This window comes from Zootoca vivipara, chromosome 6 (genome assembly GCF_965207765.1).
Source record: "Zootoca vivipara chromosome 6, rZooViv2.hap1.1, whole genome shotgun sequence".
In the NCBI taxonomy this organism is placed as follows: Eukaryota; Metazoa; Chordata; class Lepidosauria; order Squamata; family Lacertidae; genus Zootoca; species Zootoca vivipara.
In genome coordinates this window covers 81275228-81295826 of record NC_142589.1, presented here as the reverse complement: position 1 = coordinate 81295826, position 20599 = coordinate 81275228, and positions in this window count along the sequence as shown.

The window sequence follows — 20599 nt, the reverse complement described above, 5'->3', positions numbered from 1 at the left end:
CCTGCTGCACAGTTTAATCAGGGCTCCGGCGTGCAGCCTGTAAGATTAATTTACCGGTGCTGCCGCTGCAGCCATGGGGGCGGCTAATGGATGATTAATTAGATGTTAATGAGACAGTGGCATAAATTAATCCTGCCCAAAGGGGGCTTGGTAAGAATGGGGTGGGGAGATCTATAGGAGGCGGGGAAGGCCTTTAAATTGAGGCTCCGTGGGGAGGTGTTTGGGAAGAGCGGGTCAGGGCGAAATTGCTGCACCCCGAAAGGGAGAACCAGGAATTTGGGGGGGGGTTCAGCCTCTCCCCCACCCCTCTAGGAAGCCGAATCGCTCCTGGCGTCTCAGACGCTCATGGATAATTCATCGCCACCTGCTTGGGGAGTCCCACAATGAACAGCAGAGCCGCCAGATGTGCCCCCCCCCGCCAGGCCTTTGTCTTAGGCCTTTGTTGTCTTCCTAGAAAATCCAGGGAGCTCACGGAGAGATCAGCCAGGGAGCTGCCGCCGCTGCGTTCTTGGCAGACGTGCAGATTCCTTCGGAAGTGGGGGGGGGCGGAGGAGGAGGGAGAGAAGGAGCTCGAGCGGATGGATGCATCAGGCAGGTCAGCCTTGTGCAATATCAATTAAATCAGCGCTGTGCACGCCAGACCAAACTCCAGGTGATGAGAATAAAGCCCAACAACTGCAGATCTCTTCATTTTCAGGGCGATTCCTCCCTGCAGAGAAGAGGAGAGAGGTTAAGGAGCTGGGGGAGGGGTTGCTGGCACAGGGACGACTCCAAGGAAATGCTGGAGGATTGTTGAGGGCAGAGAAAAGAAAGTCCTTCTTCGCGCAGTTAAAACTGTGGAACTCCCTCCCGCAGGAGGAAGCGAGGACTTTAAAAGAGGACTGGGGGGATTATTCACGGAAGAGAGTGGGGCTAGCCATGCGCTGCCAACACAACTGGAGACAGCAATGCTTCCGGGTGCCACTTGTTGGAAGCCACACTGGAGGGGAAAGTTGCTCTTGAGTTCGAATCCTGCTCGCAGGTTTCCCTTCGGGCATGTGGGTGACCACTGTGAGAATAGGATGCTGGGCTAGATAGGCCAATGGCCTGATCCAGCAGACTCGTCTTTGTGGGAATGTTGAGGGTGGCAGGAGAGGATATATTGTTTATTAATATCCTTCCTAACTTATGCTAGCAAATTCCTTTACTTAGCAGTGTGCATTCCCCTTTACTTGTTGCAAACTTGTGTCAGTTTCTTAAGACAATATTCAATTCAATCTGGCTTGTCCAGATTGAAATGTGATCTAATAATTTCCTGGTAAGATCCCTTGAATCCCTCCTAAAAGAATAGACACCACAGTCTCAAAAGGTAAAGGGACCCCTGACAGTTAAGTCCAGTCGCAGACGACTCTGGGGTTGCGGCGCTCATCTTGCTTTCCTGGCCGAGGGAGCCGGTGTTTGTCCGCAGACAGCTTCCGGGTCATGTGACCAGCATGACAAAGCCGCTTCTGGCAAACCAGAGCAATGCACGGAAACACCATTTACCTTCCTGCCAGAGCGGTACCTACTTGCACTTGATGTGCTTTCGGACTGCTAGGTTGGCAGGAGCAGGGACCAAGCAACGGGAGCTCATCCTGTCGCGGGGATTCGAACCGCCGACCTTCCGATCGGCATGCCCTAGGCTCTGTGGTTTAAATCACAGTGCCACCCGCATCCCAATACCACAGTCTTATTCATAAGCAATAAAAAAAGAAGTTTTCTCACAATCAGGCAGAGCACAGTGTGATCCCTGAAGGCAGGCTTTAGGCTTAAAGTTACAAACGTATAAAAACAGGTTTACCCCATAAGGGAGATGACCTGGGGGTCGGCTTGGCTAGCAGCCAGCAGTTCATTCCAGGAAGTTCGCAGGATGAAAGGAAGATGGAAAAAGAGGGAGAGTGGCAGCATGCCTTGTCCTTTTACCTGGAAAGGTCATGCCCACCCACTAGTCACATGCAAGGAAGGATGCTCCAGGCCAGGAGGCACAGGAAGTTTTGACTGGCTGGACCAAACATCCCCTTGCATGTCCACTCTAGCAAAACAAGGAATGCTGTATTTGACTGCTCCCAGTGGATTACATCCCACAATCTTCTTAGGTTCTTAAGTGTGGCCCTCTAGACTGGTTACCAGATGTCCCTGTTTCCCGGGGACAGTCCCCGGATTTACAAATCTGCCCCTGGACAAAAAATCCGTTCCCCGGAATGTCCCCGGATTTAATTTAATGTCCCCGGATTTATATTTTAAGTGTTGTGGATTTATTAGTAGGGAATGAACGTTGTGTGACTGGTTCAATGGCACGAGACACATCATATGGGGACTTCTGGCGAGGTAAAATGGCAGGCACCACAGCAGCAAGCAGCTCCTGAAGCCAGCCAGAGCCAACTGCGCTACCAGGCTGGCTCTGGGCTTCTGAGACTGTTGCTGCCACCGCTGCTGCCGAGGGGGAACTGGGGATGCTTGACGCGTCAACTGGGGGAACCGCTGACACACACACCCCACACCCGTGACCCAAATTGAGCTGGGAGTGAGAGCACCCGGCCACTCGGCCAACGCTCTGGGGCAAAGAAAACCCCGGAGCCAACACAGGGAGAAGGAGGAGAGGAGAAGGAGAAGGAAGAGAGAGAAAGAGCAAGGAGAAAAGAGGGGAGCCCTGACCTTGCCGTGCCACAGCGGCTGAGGAGGGGAGGTTGGAGAGCACCGGGATGGCAAGGACATGTGGCCGAGCCCAGGCCCAACCTGAGCCTACTCCACGGCGGCTAACACTCCAAGAGAGCAGGCTGGGGCCCAGAGGAAGGCCGCGTGACAGAGGAGACCACAGAAGAGAAGATATTCTTATTTTTTTAAAAAAATAATTATAACTTTTTTAATAACTTTTTTTCTCTTTTCAAAAAAAAGTGACCCCGGATTCTTTGGGGAAAAAATCTGGTAACCTTACTGTAGAGGGCAATAATGCGGCAACACAAGAAGCATGTGTGAACGGTCTAGTATAAATCCACCACTAATACCCTGTTATTGCGTCAACTGCATGTTGCAAGCAGCCACCTGCAGGGAAACAAAACCAGACTGTGAGGATCCTAGTACGAGCATCTCATTCCTGCTGCAGCTTCCATACCATGACTGCATGCAAGATGGAGAGTTGCAGGCTGCACACAAACCATTTACAGAAACTGTCCCAGTTTCTGACTTGATTCCAGAATGTCCCGCTTTTCCTTAGGACGTCCCTATTTCCATCGGAGAATATGGAGTTATGCAACCCCCGAACCAAGGAGATAAGTAACTATGCAACCTTTAGAAAACAGTTGAAGGCAGCCCTGGATAGGGGAGGTTTGCTTTTATGTTTGTTTTATAAAATGTCTGAAGTGTTCTTTTCTGGAGAAAATAATAAGAAAAAGCTTTAAAACTCCCCCCCTTTCCCCCCCCCTAGATTTTGCACACACAAAAAAAGCTCAACAACTCCCCCCCCCCAAAAAAAGCAGCACACCAACTTGGGCCCCAAAGCTCAACAACTCTTTTTGTCCAGATTTTCACTTTTTGAAATATGGCAACCCTATTATATATGTTGGAAGCTGCCCAGAGCGGCTGGGGCAACTCAGTCAGATGGGCAGGATATAAATAATTAAATAATAATAATAATTACTACTACTACTACTACTACTACTACTACTGTGTTGTTGTTGTTGTGGTTGTGGAATAGGATGTCCCTTTTTCCATTGGATAAATTTTGGGGGGTGTGCATTTAAAGCGCATTTTTCCTCCCACCAAGCAAATAAGAATCCTGGGAACTGTAGTTTATTCCTCACCTATTAGGGTGCTACAATGCCTAGCACCCCTAGACAAAAGGGGGGGAAGTCCTTTAAATGAACGGTGTGTACGCACCACCCCACCTCCCTCCGCCCAAAATCCTGGCTGGAGGGACGCTGTCACTGCGAATTTTTCTGCTTCCAGAGAAAAACTTCCATCTTCCGCAGCCCCCCCATTCCATGACCTCGCCTCCCCCCCCCCGCCCCCAGTTTGCCCAGGCTCTCTTCCCTCCTGTAAAGGGAGGACGCAGCGATGAGATTAGAGCAGCAGGCGAGTGTTTTATTTCGTGCAGTAGAGCCGCCCGCGCTCCCTCGGCTCCCGTGAGCTGTGCTATACAAGCCCCCACAAAGTGATTTCCCCAAGGACACCCCCCCCAACACACACAGCCCCGAGCCGAGCGCGTGGGCTCGGATGATGACCCACTGTCATGTCTCATCAGGTCTCCGGCGGAACGGCTCTCCGAGGCGGCGGCGCGTGGAGGATGCCAGCCGCTCAGGCAAGCCCTCCTTGACCCGTCACGCGGCTCTCTGAGGGTCTCTCTGTGGGAGAAGGTCTTTGCGACAGAACAAATCTGGTGGTCTTTCGGGTGGGGGGGGGGAGGCTGGAGTCAAGAGAGGCAGGGAATTGAGGTCTCCCCTGGAAGGAAAGCGGCGGAGACAGGAGAAGGTTGCAAAGGAAGCGTTCTTCAGGCCGTGGCAGATTTGTTCTTTCAAACGCTCGCTGCATTTATTGTTGTTGTTGTTTTTTAAGAACATAGAAGCGTAGGGACCACCAGGGTCATCCAGTCCAGCCCCCTGCAATGCAGGAATCTTTCACCCGACGCTGGGCTCCTACCCACAACCCTGAGATTCAGAGTCTCATGCTCCCTAAGGTGCCACAAGCAGAGCCTGACTGCTGGTGCGCCGAATGCAGCGGTGGCCAAATGCCCCAATCTGGACCTAGGAATCCAGATAGACTGCCTCTGGAGCTGGAGGTTCCATAAGAAGAGCCTGCTGGATCAGGACAACTGCCAATCTAGTCCAGCATCCTGTTCTGGCAGTGGCCAACCAAATACCTGTGGAAAACCAGCAAGCAGGATCCTAGCGCAAGAGAAACACTCTGCCCCTCTTTAGCTATATTCTGATAAATTTTACAAAGTAAATCATTTTTGAAGTCTGTTTTTATCTCTTTTTTAAAAACGGATATTTTTATACCATTTGATGTAAACTGCTTAGATTTTTTAAAAAAGTTAAACAGTATATAAATCTTGCTATGTAAAACAGGCACTGAGTGGCAAAGCAGAGTGTAAACCCCACCGACACAGTTATCCATTATTCTATCCAAAAATGGACCAAAGCTAAAATTCAGCCCCAAGAGCTGCCAACGTTTTTTTACCAGCTCTGCTCACATGTCTTTAACAGTATTTCAGCTTGCAGGTGTTTTATTGTATTTTTAATATTTTGTTGGAAGCTGCCCAGAGTGGCTGGAGAAACCCAGCCAGATGGGTGGGGTATAAATTATTATTATTATTATTATTATTATTATTTTATTATTATTCCCTATCCTGGTGCTGTCCAGATGTTTTGGACTACAGTTCCTGAGTTTTGGACTACAGTAGGGCCGATGAGAGTTGTCCAAACCAGTGTTTTTCAACCTTTTTTGGGCAAAGGCACACTTGTTTCATGAAAAAAATCACGAGGCACACCACCATTAGAAAATGTTAAAAAAATTTAACTCTGTGCCTATATTGACTATATATAAAGTAATTTTTCAATTTTTCCCACGGCACACCAGGCAACATCTCACGGCACACTAGTTGAACAGTGGTTGAAAAACACTGGTCCAAACCACCGAGTCAACAAAGCATATTCTTTCCCTTCAAAGAATTCTGGGCACTGTAGTTTCTTAAGGGCTGCTGGGAACTGCAGCTCTGGAAGGGGTGAACTACAGTTCCCAGAATTCATTGAAGGGAGGGGATATGTTTCGAATGTGCTTTATAGGTACAGTATAGTGTATAATCAACCAACGTCTTCATTGGGTGATATAATGCTTACTCCCCACGTTGTGAAAAGTTTTGTGTCTTGCATTCTGAACAACTAGATGTAGATCCCAGAACAAACCAGGCTATTGCTGGATCCAGGAATGGGGAGACAGAGAGGAGCCCACTCAGCAGAAAGATATGGAGAGGATACAGGCAAGAATTTGCTCCAATCACTTCTAACTTTCTCGGGTGCTAGCACATATAAAACACAAGAATCCCGGAAGTTGTGGCTTGCTAAGGATGCTGGGAATTCTAGCTCCACTAGGGGTAAACTACAGTTCCCAGCTTGTAAGTGTGCTCTAAATGTACGGCATGCCACCCATACATGTGTTTGTGGTGTAGTAAGATTTACAAGCCGAATAAGCACTTGGGGCTTCTGATGTCAGGAAAGAAATGAAAAAGAGAATCGGTTGGGAGGAAGGTCTCCGAAACGACGAGCAGGCAGTGTGGACAGAATAAATACAGCAATGCCCTCCCAGCCAATTTTTTAAAAATGCCTCCTGGTCTATCAAGCAAGTGGAACCTGCGCCGTGATGCAGCAGAACCAATTAGCAACAGGGCGAAGAACAGAAGGAGGAATTTATTCACACTCCAGGCAATTAACCTACAATTAACCTTCGGGATTCATTGCAGCAGGATGCTCTGCGATGGCCACAGCATCAACTGCTCTCCTTTTTTAAAAATAAAAGAAAAAGAAAGAATTTGACACATTCAAGGAGTGGAGTTGAGTTCTCAGGGCTGTCTTAAGCATATATGGCGCCAGGGTGCAAAGATCCGCCTAGCGCCCCCCCCCCCCGGGTTGCCCAGTCCCAGGCGCGCAGGAGGGCGGAGCTGGCCGGCCCCCTCAGCGTCTTGCTGGCTCAGTCACCCCTGAACTCACGGCGCAGTACTCCAGGTGAGGTCTGACCAGAGCAGAATACAGTGGTACTATTACTTCCCTTGATCTAGATGCTATACTCCTATTGATGCAGCCCAGAATTGCATTGGCTTTTTTAGCTGCTGCATCACACTGTTGACTCATGTCAATTTTGTGGTCTACCAAGACTCCTAGATCCTTTTCACATGTACTGCTCTCAAGCCAGGTGTCACCCATCCTGTATTGGTGCCTTTCAATTTTTTCGCCCATTGTCTTCTTATGTTCTTATAGACCCTGCAGCTCCAGAGGCAGTCTATCCGGATTCCTAACTTTGTAGGGCCACTGTGAGAAAAGCATGTTGGGCTAGATGGGCTAGATGGGCCATCAGCCTGATCCAGCCGGCTCTCCTTATGACCTTAAGGGCTTCCAAAGGTGCAGAGAATAATTGGTGCCCTGACTGAGGCTGATGGGAGTTGTAGTCCAAATAAATATCTGTAGGCGGGCTCCAGGTTAGCTGAGACATTACGGCACCCGGAAAGACTAAGAGATTCACTGTGGCATGGGCTTTCTGCCTCCTGCCATGATGCATTTGTGAGACGTCATCCTTCAGGTGCCACAGGGCTCCGCGTCTGTTCCACTAACAGGGCTCTGCAAGCCTCCGGGTCCACTCCTAGTTAGCAGGGGTGAGAAATCCCAGCTCTCTCTCCTCCACCTGCGGCTCCTCTTTACCTGCCTGCCACCTGCCCTAAAAGCTGCCCCCCCACCCCACTCTGTATGCCTGGGAGCGGAATAATTTAAACTCAAACATAAAGTGTCAGGTAGGGAGCAGGTACAGCATACCTGGCTGGGAGCATGACAGGTAGGAAAAAGGTTCCTCTTTTCTCTTCCTTTTCAAATTCTGGGTTGGCACCACCAAAAGGGGAAGCAGCGAGGGCATCCCAAACGCACTGGTATGAAATGGAGACCCACCACGCCCTCGCAGCAACCTCCCCAGGGAAAAGGAAAGCTGAAGGCAGTCCAGTTTAGGGAAGTTTTTAATCTGTGACATTTTATTGTATTTTAATCTTTGCTGGAAGCCACCCAGAGTGGCTGGGGAGGCCCAGCCGGATGGGCGGGGTACAAATTAATAATAATAATTATTATTATTATTTATTTATTTATTTATTTATTTATTTATTTATACCCTGCCCATCTGGCTGGGTGTCCCCAGCCACTCTGGGCAGCTTCCAACAGAACATTAAAATGCAATGATCTATTAAACATTAAAAGCTTCCCTAAACAGGGCTGCCTTCAGATGTCCTCTAAAAGTCTGGTAGTTGTTTTTCTCTTTGACACCTGGTGGGAGGGTGTTCCACAGGGCGGATGCCACTACCAAGAAGGCCCTCTGCCTGGTTCCCTGTAACTTGGCTTCTCGCAGCGAGGGAACCGGCAGAAGGCACTCGGCGCTGGACCTCAGTGTCCAGGCAGAGCGATGGAGGTGGAGACGCTCCTTCAGGTGTACTGGACCGAGGCCATTTAGGGCTTTAAAGGTCAGCACCAACATTTTGAATTGTGCTCGGAAACATACTGGGAGCCAATGTAGGTCTTTCAAGACCGGTGTAATGTGGTCTCGGCGGCTGCTCCCAGTCACCAGTCTAGCTGCCGCATTCTGGATCAATTGTAGTTTCCGGGTCACCTTCAAAGGTAGCCCCACGTAGAGCGCATTGCAGTAATCCAAGTGGGAGATAACTAGAGCATGCACCACTCTGGCGAGACAGTCCAAGGGCAGGCATATTATTATTATTATTATTATTATTATTATTATTATTATTATTATTGGAAACACATCATGCATTTCATTTGGAGGATATGCCTATCAAAGGAGCCTCAGGCCCACGGCCCACCTAGTCCATCATCCTGTTCCCACAGTGGCCAAATGCCCCATAGGATCTACGGATCTAGAAAGACTGCCTCTGGAGCTGGAGGTTCCATAACAGCAGAAGAGCCTGGCTGGATCAGGCCAAAGGGGGCCCATGTAGTCCAACATCCTGTTCTCATAGTGGCCACCCAGCTGTAATAAGTGGGACCTGATGGATGCTTTAGGTGAGATTCCTGCATTGCAGGGGGTTGGACTAGATGACCTGTGGGGACCCCTTCCGACTCTACAACTCTATGATAAACCTGCGCCACACAAAGAAACCCTTTCTTTTTTCGTGTGATGTCCGCGAGTTCTAATGTCACACAAGAAGGAGAGAAACCCTTCTCTATCCACTTTCCCCACTCCATTTGTCATTTGAGCATCTTCTATCGCGTCTCCTCTCGCCCGCCTTTCTGCTAAATGTAAAGGTCCCAAGCGCTGCTTTCTTCACAGCGGGCGAGCCTTGTACGGTGTGCACGAGTGGGCTCTGACAGACCCGGCCCTACCATTAGGCAGGGGCAGAGAGACAGCCTGTCTCCCGGCTGCCATTTAAACGCAGGGGAAACGGTTGAATTATTTAGCTCAACGCTCCCAACTTGTCAAGTGGATGTTCAGCTGCAGGCACTGAAAACGGCTTGAGACATATCTGTCAGTCTGGGAGAGGAGGCATGTCTGGCTGTCTGGCTGTCTCCCCATTTTGCACCCAGAATCCATTATACAGGGGAAGCTCTGGGGGTTGTCATCATTTGGGTCATAGGCGGCGGGGTGGGTGGGAATCTCTCTCAGCTCAAGATCTAACCCAATGGATCTCAACCCCTTTTTTCTCTGGGCCCCGCTTTCCAAATAAAAACTTGCTCGAGCCACACCAGATTTAACTATTCAAGCTGCCAGTATCATATATAAGACCAGTTCTTTTGATGATATAGCTACAATGGCATCATCAAAAACGTTCAGTAACATTAATCTTGGGCAGCAGACAATAGTTTTTTTAATCATTCTTGTCATGGGTACCTTAGCTGAGATGCCAGCATTGTGGGGGGTTGCACTAGATGAAACTTGGGGGTCCCTTCCAACTCTATGATTCTATGGTTCTATACAGTGGTTCCCAACAGGTGGTCCGGGGACCCCCAGGGGTCCGCGAGCTATGCCAGAGGGGTCCGCAAGATGCTATTAGAATAAAAAATATATTAAATATATTTCGTATGATAACAGATTTTTTGTTTTGGCCACTTCCTGCATGAGCAGAGTCTAGCGCAAAACTAGAATTACGGTAGATAGAGGCAGTAGTTCTGCTGTATGCCGTTAGGTGGCGCTTTACAAACACTACTGTTTTGCAAAGAGGCAGCGCGCGCATTCTACTAACGCTCACCTCCCCAAGATGCTTTGTGCGCGTCGGCTTCATTTGTGCGCTACTGCGCAGGTACCCTGTCTTCTCCATTCCCCTCCCTCCTCCCTGGCACACGCTGCCTCTTTGCAAAACAGTAGTGTTTGTAAACAAAGTGTTGTTTTTCGCGGAAGCTACAGTTTGCGTAGTTAAAAATGGACCGTTGGTTAAAAAGTGGTTCATCTCATTAAGAACTGAAAATTAAAACTAACTGTATACTGACGGAGTACTCTGTTGTAACTGTAAAAAACCTATAAATATAAAATATAAAAAGACTCTTAATTTGGCTCTCACTTTTTAATTTTAGGATTAGGAATTAATGGGGGTCCTTGTCACAATAGCGGCTGCTTTCATCGTGGAGCACCCAGAAAGCTGTCCACGAAGGCACAGGTCAATTCTGTGTCCAGGGCAGCTGTCTACCAGCTCCATCTGGTACGCAGGCTGAGATCCTACCTGCCCGCTGACTGTCTCGCCAGAGTGGTGGATGCTCTGGTTATCTCCTGCTTGGACTACTGCAATGCACTCTAAGTGGGGCTACCTTCGAAGGTGACCCAGAAACTACAACTAATCCAGAATGCAGCAGCTAGACTGGTGACTGGGAGCGGCTGCCGAGACCACATAACACTGGTCCTGAAAGACATACATTGGCTCCCAGTACGTTTCCGGGCACAAGTGTTCATAGCTGTCAACTTTCGGATTTGAAAATAAGGGATCAGCAGCCTCACCAGTCCCGGGGACAGTCTACGGTATATCTAACAATCCAGGATAGCATCAGGAAACCGCGCTGGAATAAGGGAATTTCCAGCAAAAAAAGGGAGGGTTGACAGCTATGACAATTGTTGGTTCTGACCTTTAAAGCCCTAAATGGCCTTGGCCCAGTATACCTGAAGGAGTGTCTCCACCCCCATCCTTCAGCCTGGACACTGAGGTCCAGCTCCGAGGACCTTCTGGCAGTTCCCTCACTGCGAGAAGCAAAGCTACAGGGAACCAGGCAGAGGGCCTTCTCAGTGGTGGCGCCCACCCTGTGGAATGTCCTCCCATCAGATGTCTAGGAAATAAACAACTACCTGACTTTTAGAAGACATCTGAAGGCAGCTCTGTTTAGGGAAGGTTTTAATGTTTGATGAAATAAATGAATAAATAAATTTAAATTGTCCAGTAGCACCTTAGAAACCAACTATCACAAGTTTGTTCTTGGTATGAGCTTTCGTTTGCATGCACACTTCTTCAGATACACTGAAATAGAAGTCACCAAACCCTTATATATAGTGGGAGGGTGGGGTGGGGTTTTTCTCAGAAGGGTAGTAGTAGATGGGTAAACCTGTTGACGACTGTTAACGACTGTTGATGACTGTTAATGTTTGATGTTTTATCTTTTTAATATTCTGTTGGGAGCCGCACAGAGTGGCTGGGGAAACCCAGCCAGATGGGCAGGGTATAAATAATAATAAATATTATTATTATTATTATTACGCAATGCAGCTACACGGATCCTTCCCAAAATATGATATTGGTTGTCCTCGAATCTTCCTGGCACAGTTGACATCCTCTCCAGCCACACCAGGGAGACATGCGCCACACCCTGAAAGTACCACTGGGCTAACCTCAAGGACAGAACACAGCGCATTGCGAAGGATCTGTCTGGACCAATATCCTCTAAGTGCCATGGAGCGACACCGTTTGCAACTAAGATCCCTCTCCCAACAGATAAACGTCAAGCCCACTAATAATCTATTGCCATTGCCACCCTTCGCCAGGCCCTCCCTGACAGTCAGGATGAATGGTTGATGGCCCATGAAACCCGAGCATAAAACAGTCCCTCCAGCCCCCTCGTTTGTCGACAGCATGACTTTGATTGACGCTTGTCTGCCCGGCCCCTGGAAGCCACAAAATGGCCCAGCCCATCTGCATGAGCTGCAGCAGAGAGAGGAGAGGCAGACGCGGTGTTCTCCCTAGGAAGGTTGCGGTGACGTTAAATGGCATGCCTTTTGCTTTCGACAGAGAGCTAGTGAGGAGAGGCAGTGTGGCACAGCAGTTAGAGCGTCAGACTAGGACCTGTGAAAGCAGGGTTCAAATCCCGAGTCAGCTGCAAAGCCCTTGGGCCAGATATCGAGTCATAGAATTGTAGCGTCGGAAAGGAGCATGAGAGTCAAGTAGTCAAAACCTCAGCAATGTAGGAATCTTTCACCCAATGTGGCGCCCGCTGGGTGAAAGAGTGGGCGACGAGGAAGAGAGGCTGTTGCATTTTAAAAAATGCTTTCTGCCTCCATGGCTCATCTTTCCCTTTTCTAAAATTTATTGGTGTGCTGTTTTGTAAATCTACCAAAGAATAAAATAAAATAAAATTGGGATTCAGGGTTTTTCTCACAGCAATGAAGGGCATGTGTGCTTTGTTCTTTTAATGCAGTGGTGTTGGCACTCAGGGGCATAGTGTGGGGGGTGCCAGGGGGGCTGTGGTCCTGGGCGCACACTTTTTGAGGGGTGCAAACCAGCCCGGCCTGGCCTGGTGCCCCTCTCCGCCCACCCACCAAGGGCTGTGTCAGCCGGACAGGCTCCCCTCCTGCACGGGCAGGTGGGCAGGTGGCTCAGCATAGCCCCACTTTGCTCCAGAGGGGGTAGGATTGCTCCAGTGGCATTGGTAGCGAAGGCTAGGCTGGCACCCCCACTACCCAGTGCAAGGGCGCATGTGTGCCCCAGGAACCAGCAAGCGATGCTATGCCACTGGCAGCAATTCTTCCGATAGGAAAGGCTCTGCAGGAGGTGGGAACCAAAAAATATTGGGTTGAGGAGGGTCAGATGCAGGGGAGCGGGGTGGGGTGGGGAGTGAGAAATGTCCCTATTTCCATCTGAGGAATGGAGAGTATGGCTTAGGGCTTAGAACACCAGTGGCACATTTCGAAAAGCAAAAGACCGGACACAAAAGTTGCATGGGCGTAGGCAGGGGGGACAGGAGGGGGCAGTTGCCCCCCCTAGAAGCAGGGCCGCTGGGCAGCCTGCCCCAAAGCCGCGCAAAGCGTTTGGCTGGCTTTCCCTCCGCCCGCCCCACAGCCAGCCAGGGAGAAGGGAGACATCTCCCTTCTCCCTTGCTGGCTGTGGGGCGGGTGGAGGGAAAGCCAGCTTTCCCTCCACCCACCCCGGTGATCGCGGAGGGGGAGGAGGGGGTCGGAGCAGCCCAATTTCGGGCTGATCCTGGCGCCCCCTCGCCCCTGCCGATCGCGGAGGGGGTCGGAGCAGCCCAATTTTGGGCTGATCCTGGCGCCCCCTCGCCCCTGAACGACCATGGGTTTCCTTGCCCCACTGTGGCCCCTCCCCCGTGCCTTGGCCCCCCCTTGCCCCTTGCCCTCCCCTAATTTTGATCCTGGCTACGCCCCTGAAAAGTTGATGAGCTTTTTGGGGGGGTGAGGTTGTTAAGCTTTAATAAGTTTTAAAACTATTTTTAAGGAAAATTCTCAAAACAACAACAACAACAACAACAACAACAACAACCCAGCACTTCTGAAATGAGTTGCCACACAGCTGGTTTTCCAGGACTTTTTTGCCGGTTTTTGCAACTTCCGCCCGGGTGCTATTTCCAACGGACAAATCCCAGATACGTCTGGGAGTCCCAGACATAGAGCAGCCCTACGATCGTGGCAAAAATAGTGGCTAGGGGCAGGGTGGGGGCGTGGCAGCGCTGGCAGCTACCTAAAGGTTCCTGGCACCAACACACACCCCAGTCGCTGCACCAGGCCTTGACACCAGACGGCTTCTCCTTCTGCTATTTACAATTTTAATGAAAACCCTAATAGACTTGTAATCTCTCCATCAGTATTCTGGCGGCATCTCTCAGCGTACTCTGGGTCACCTTTAAGCAGCCGGCAACATTCAGGGCTGCTTGGGTTTGCAGTTCCAGGGGGGTGTTGGATGGGGTGGCGGCGAATGATGAACGATTTATCCCATTCTTCTCCTTATATTATTTTGATTGTCTGCTTTGCCTGCTGAGCCGGTTCTCGGAGCAAAAGAGGGAGGGGCTGTCACGAGATGTCGAGAGCGGGAGGCTGTCTGGGGAGCTGGCCTGTGCCCCCTCTGAGCACCACGGCCTCTTTGCCTCTCACCCCCAAACATTCACACGCCACGCTGAGCCCCAAATTGAGTCTGGGAGTCACGGCAGAGCCATTAAAGCCAGTAGCAAAGGGCCAGGGAGAGACCGGGCCTGATTGGAAGTGGCCCCCAAGGGAGACAGTGAATGGCAGCTCTTGCCCTTGCGCAGAGCCGGGGCGACTCGCAGGACCACAGCATCGTGGGAATGTCAGAAGAGGCTGCTGGGCTGGCATCCTGTTCTCATGGTGGCCAAAACCGCAAGCGGGATCCGAGTGCAAGAGCACACCTGTCAGAAGGTGGTGGGCTTGCCTTCCTTGGAAGTTTTTCAGCAGAGGTTGGAGGGTCATCGGTCAGGGATTCTTGAGCTGCGATTCCTGCATTGCAGGGGGTTTGGACTCGATGACCTTTGGGAGTACCTTCACAGATCAATGATTCTATGGTTTCATTATACACGGGAACGGGGCCTTCTCTGCAGTGGCTCCCCGTCTGTGGAATGCTGTCCCCGGGGAAGTTCACCTGGCACCTTCATCTGCCCGGACACTGAGGTCCAGCTCCGAGGGCCTTCTGGCGGTTCCCTCATTACGAGAAGCCAAGTTACAGGGAACCAGGCAGAGGGCCTTCTCGGTAGTGGCACCCACCCTGTGGAATGCCCTCCCACTAGAGGTCAAAGAGAACAATTACCAGACCTTTAGAAGGCATCTCAAGGCAGCCCTGTTTAGGGAAGCTTTTAATGTCTGATGGATTTCTGTATTTTAGAATTTCTGTTTTTTTGGAAGCCGCCCAGAGTGGCTGGGGGAACCCGGCCAGATGGGCGGGGTATAAATAATAAATTATTATTATTATTATTATTGTACACCTTTAGGCGCCAGGCAAAAGCCTTCCTTTTTTAACCAGGCCTTTGGTTGATCTGTTTGACATCCTATGCCCTCTTTAAAATGTGTTAGTTTTGTAGTGGGAGGGGGTGTATTGCATTGTTGTTTTTATTTTTATTATTTATTTTGTGGTTTTATATCTTGATTTTATTCTGTGAACTGCCCTGACACCCCCGGGGTATAGGGCAGTATATAAATACAACAACAACAACAACAACAACAACAACAACAACAACAACAACAACAACAACAACAACATGAATTCCAGGGATTTAGCAGCACTCACAGGCCGAGCCGGGTTGTTGCCTGAGCCACATCAAGGGCTTCACCAGTGTGCCAAAGTATCCCTCAGTGGGCTGGCCGAGGGACCCAGCCGCCGCCCCGTCCCCCTCAACCCCTTCTGCAGAAAGGTGAAGGCAACCGAATCTAGCTGCATTCAAATTGCAAGGAAAGCGATTCCGACTAAACATGATTCCCGCATTGCATGGGGTTGGACTAGATGACCCTGGGGGGGGTCCCCTCCCGCTCTGAAGTTCCCTACTCCCTAGCCAACCCTCAGCCGAGCCCAGAGAAGTTGCCTCTCCAATCGGCTGCATCCTCCACTCTTTACAGCATCTGTAAACCAAGCCTTTAATCTGTCGAACTCTTGTTATCTCTTTTTGTCCTGAAATGGGGGGGGGGGCAAATGGGAATGTATTTCCACCGCCACCCCTCCAACCAGAGGAAAGGGGAGGGGGGGGGAATTGTCTCCCTGGCTTGTCTCTTTCCAGTCGCTTTGCTTTTAACCTTCCCTTTCAGTCGGCTGGAAAACATGATCTGAAATCGTTAGAGAGTTCATCAACGGAATTAATCAGGGCATTTGGCTCAGCGGGATTTTAGGACGGGATGGAGGAGGCGAAGTGGCGGCGGCGGACTCTGCTCTACTCCCCACCCCACCCCCTCGCGCGCGCCACCGCCTCTCTTTTCTTTTTGCAGAAAAAGAAAATCTTCCCTCGCCAACCCCGTCTGCTGTTCCCTCTCCGCTGCTGGAATAAATCAGAGGCACTGGGCGGCAGAGAGAACGCAGGGGCTGTTTGGCGTGTTGGAAAATCAAAGAGGTTTAATATCTTCGCTCGGTAGTTTGCACCGGAGAGGGAGGAGGTTTTCAAGCAGAGTTTAGAATGGGCATCTGCCAGGGATTCTTCACTTGCTATTCCTGCATCACAGTGGTGGGGGGTGGACTGGATGACCCCCGAGGGTCCCTCCCATCTCTACAATTCTACGAATTGGAAGGAGAAGGAGAGCAGGCAGCGGTCATGCACAAAGCCCCTTTCTACAGAGGCCCTCAAAACCAGGCTATTCTGACATGGTTGTGAGGGCAGTGCGCTCTGCACATACTCCAAGGCACTTGCTGGAGCCAAGAGCAGCGCGTAGAACATCAGAAGATTCCTGCTGGATCAGGACAAATGCCCACTCCAGCATCCTGTTCTCACAGTGGCCAACCAGATGCCCATTATGGGAAACCCAAAGGAGGTCCTGAGCACAACAGCATTCTCCCCACTTGTGATTTCCAGCACCAGGTATTCAAAGGTATGCTGTCTTTGCTGGAGATGAGAGGTTTGGAAGAGATTCCTTACTCTCTCCTAGCAGAGTTATCACAATGGTGATTGCTGCAAACGCATTAAACTACATTACATCAGCCCTCATCCACTTTTAAACAAATGTTCCCCATGAAAATACCTAGGCTAGAATAAATCACAGACATTTAGCTTTGTAAGTAATTGAAGATTTTACTCAGTCGTGGTCCCCGGGAACATTAATGCCTCCAACAGTAGAGGATAGAGCACAGCCATCATGCCTAGTAGCCATTGATAGCTTTCTCCTTTCTCCTTTTTAAAGCCCTCTCTGCCTTCTGTGGAAGTGAGTTCCACATGCATGACGAAATGTTTCCTTTTATCTGTCCTGAATCTTCCAGCGTTCAGCTTTGTTTCATGTCAACGATTTCTAGTATTATGAACAAGGTGTGGAGAAAGCAGATAGGGTTGAACTTGGATGTCCCCATGCTCTGGTATTGTACATGGCATGGAGAAAAAGGCATGGGGGTGGGAATCTCCTTATCATAGAATCACAGAATTGTAGAGTTTGAGAGGGACCCCCGAGTGTCATCTAGTCCAACCCCCTTCAATGCAGGAATCTCCACTAAAGCATCCCTGACAGACGGCCATCCAACCTCTGTTCAAAAGCCTCCAAGGAAGGAGAGGCCACCACCTTCCGAAGGAGTCCATTCCATCAGGAAGCAGCTCTTACCGTGGGAAAGTTCTTCCTAAGTTTTAGCTGGAATCTCCTTTCTTGTAACTAGAATCCATCGGTTCGAGACACACTGTCCGGACCAGGAGAAAACAAGCATTCTCCTTCTTCCATGGGACATCCCTTGAGATATTTGAAGGTGCTGGAGGAGACTCTTGAGAGTCCCATGGACTGCAAGAAGATCAAACCTATCCATTCTGAAGGAAATCAGCCCTGAGTGCTCACTGGAAGGACAGATCCTGAAGCTGAGGCTCCAAGACTTTGGCCACCTCATGAGAAGAGAAGACTCCCTGGAAAAGACCCTGATGTTGGGAAAGATTGAGGGCACTAGGAGAAGGGGACGACAGAGGATGAGATGGTTGGACAGTGTCCTCGAAGCTATGAACATGAGTTTGACCAAACTGTGGGAGGCAGTGGAAGACAGGAGTGCCTGGCGTGCTCTGGTCCATGGGGTCACAAAGAGTCGGACACGACTAAACGACTCAACAACAACAAATCCTATCTCCTCTTCTCCAGACTAAACATACCCTGCTCCTTCAACCGTTCCTCATCAGGCTCGGTCTCCAGTCCCTTGATCATCTTGGTCGCCCTCCTCTGCACACCTTCCAGCTTGCCAACATCATTTTGTCTTTTCTCAACACCCTGCAGTTTTTATACACTTCTTTCATGGCTCCCCCTTGTTTATTTGTTCCCTCTACACTAAAAAGCCCTCAATATTGTGGTCTTTCCTCATATATCCTCCGCCGAAAGAATGATCGCCTCTTGTTTTTTAAATCAGCAGAGAAGGCGACTCTTGCAGAATACCAAGGCAGGGGAAAGCCTCCAGTAATGTGTCTCTGTGGCAGGAGATGGGTTTGCAGAGCCATCTGAAGCATGAAAATAGGGAGACTCCAGATTGCTGTTTCTTGTGGGATCAATATTTCCTATGCATGCAAGATTTATTTATTTTTCCAACAACCACAGGATGTCATTGTCATCAAAATGCCAGCCCACGTTTTCCCAGACATCTGATCCAGACTTACTCTAATAATAATAATAATAATAATAATAATAATAATAATAATAATTATTATTTATACCCCACCCTGGGCAGCTCGCAATAGAATATTAAGAACACGATAAAGGGCTAGTCACGTAGCCATCCTCTTCTTTTGGCTCTTTGACTTTTTGGCTCTCTTGCCATCTTCCTCTCTTCTGGCTCAGCCAGCAGCACGTGGCTCATTCTTTCATAGGATGGAAGCCACAAGGTGGAAAGTCGGAGGCCTAACTCAGACTTCTTTTCTCTACAAATGTACATTGTAACCACAAGACAAAGCCTGCCTTCAGAGCACTGCCGTGAACTGAATGTAAGTAAACTTTACTCTTACCTTTAAGCAAGACTGTCGTGTTATTATTATTTTAAGAGGGAGACAAAAGGGGAAACTTATCAGGAACAATCCAGACTAGATTGCTCGACTTAAATTATTCTAACGAATCCATCAACTTGCTTCCAGCTATGGGAATGTTAGGGATGTGGATTAGGATATATTATTAGATAGATCCTATCCAAGCTTGTGTTAGCAAGCTTCCAATATTAGCAGAGTGACATTCCCCTTTTGTGCGCAGCAAAGCATGTGCGTTAGATTCGCTAGAATCTCTATAACAATATTACACTTTATAGTTCAATATTACACTTCCTGGCAAAGGTCCCCTTTGTCCCTCTTAAAAGAAATACACAACACAGTGTTTATAAAATAAGATAGAGTTTACTTACAGTTTCATCCTGAGTTACAGCATAATCTCAGAAAGGCAGGCTTGCTTAGAAAAGTTACAAGTATATATACATCTAGAGACTACTTAGTAAAGTAAGACTCCATTTGGTCTCACTCTTGGCTGCAGGCCTAGAGTGAGAACCATGCTAACTAGAGATTCTCTGGAGATGTGTCCTCATCGAGGGAGGAAGTAGCTAAGAGAGAGAGTGATTGCAGGCTAGGGCTTTTGTCTAATCCAACTCATTTGCATGTCTGAGGGAACAGGAACTGACCTGTAGTCAGGTGTCCCTCCAGGTGAGTTCCTGTTAGTGGACACTCTAGGAACTGTTGTGACTTGTCTGCCCCAGTGTTCCATCCCACAAACCCCTTCTCAGGCAATTCACAACATTCATTACATACAAAACAAAACATAAGCAACTTTATTCAACCACCCAAGAGTCCCAGCTTGACACGCAGGTTCTGGAAACTCTGTCTTGGCAGGGGTTTTGTTAGGATGTCTGCTGTCATCTCCGATGTGCAGCAGTACGACAGTTCGACAAGTCCATCTTGTATCATCTGGCGAACGTAGTGGTACCTGACCCCAATGTGTTTTGAGCGTGCTAGGAACTTCTCATTCTGCGCCAGCTTTAGACAGCTTTGGTTGTCCTCCAGCAGGCTTATAGGTTCCTTTCTCTCCACGCCAAAGTCTGTTAGGAGTTGGTCCAGCCAGGAAATCTCTCTGCACGCTTCTGTAGCCGCAACATATTCCGATTCTGTAGACGATAAAGCTATACATTTCTGTTTATAACTGCCCCATGTGATAGCTCCGCCCCCATACATAAAGACATGCCCGCTTGTGGATTTATAATCAGAATTATCACCCGCCCAGTCAGCATCAGTGTACCCAATGAGCTTAGGGTCACTGACAGCTGGTAACTTTAATTTACAATCCATTGTACCCTTAAGATATCGAACCACCCTCTTCACACCAACCCAATCATGCTCAGTGGGACTACTCACTTTCCTGCTGAGAATCCCTACTGCATTGGCTAAATCAGGTCTGCATGTGGTAACTAAATACAAAAGTTTACCAATCGCTGAACGATACTCGGTGTTGTTTGGCAGCAGCTTCGAATCCTCTTGGTTCTTTAAGAAGTCTGTAGCCATCGGGGTGTCAACGGGTTTTGCATCCTGCAATTGCATACTCTCCAACAGTTCAATTATCTTTTGCTTCTGATTAAGTAGAAATGAACCATCCTGTTCTCTTTCCACTTGAATCCCGAGGTAATACTCAACTGGTCCTAATTCCTTCACTTGCACTTCCTTGTTGAGGTGCTGGACTACATTTTTATAATCCCTGTCATTTGACGTTGCGATTAAAAGGTCGTCAACGAAGGCAAGAATATAAGAAAATTGTCCATTGCTCTGCTTAGTGTACAAACACTTGTCAGCTTCACCTTGCTTGTACCCAAGTTTCACCAGCATTCCATGCAATTTCAAGTTCCAGGCTCTGGCTGCTTGTTTTAAACCATACAGTCCCCTTTGAAGCTTGCAAACCAAATGTGCCTCATTTGGCTTTATAAAACCTTTAGGCTGCTTCATGTAAATTTCTTCAGAAATTTCCCCATGCAAAAACGCAGTAGCTATATCGATGT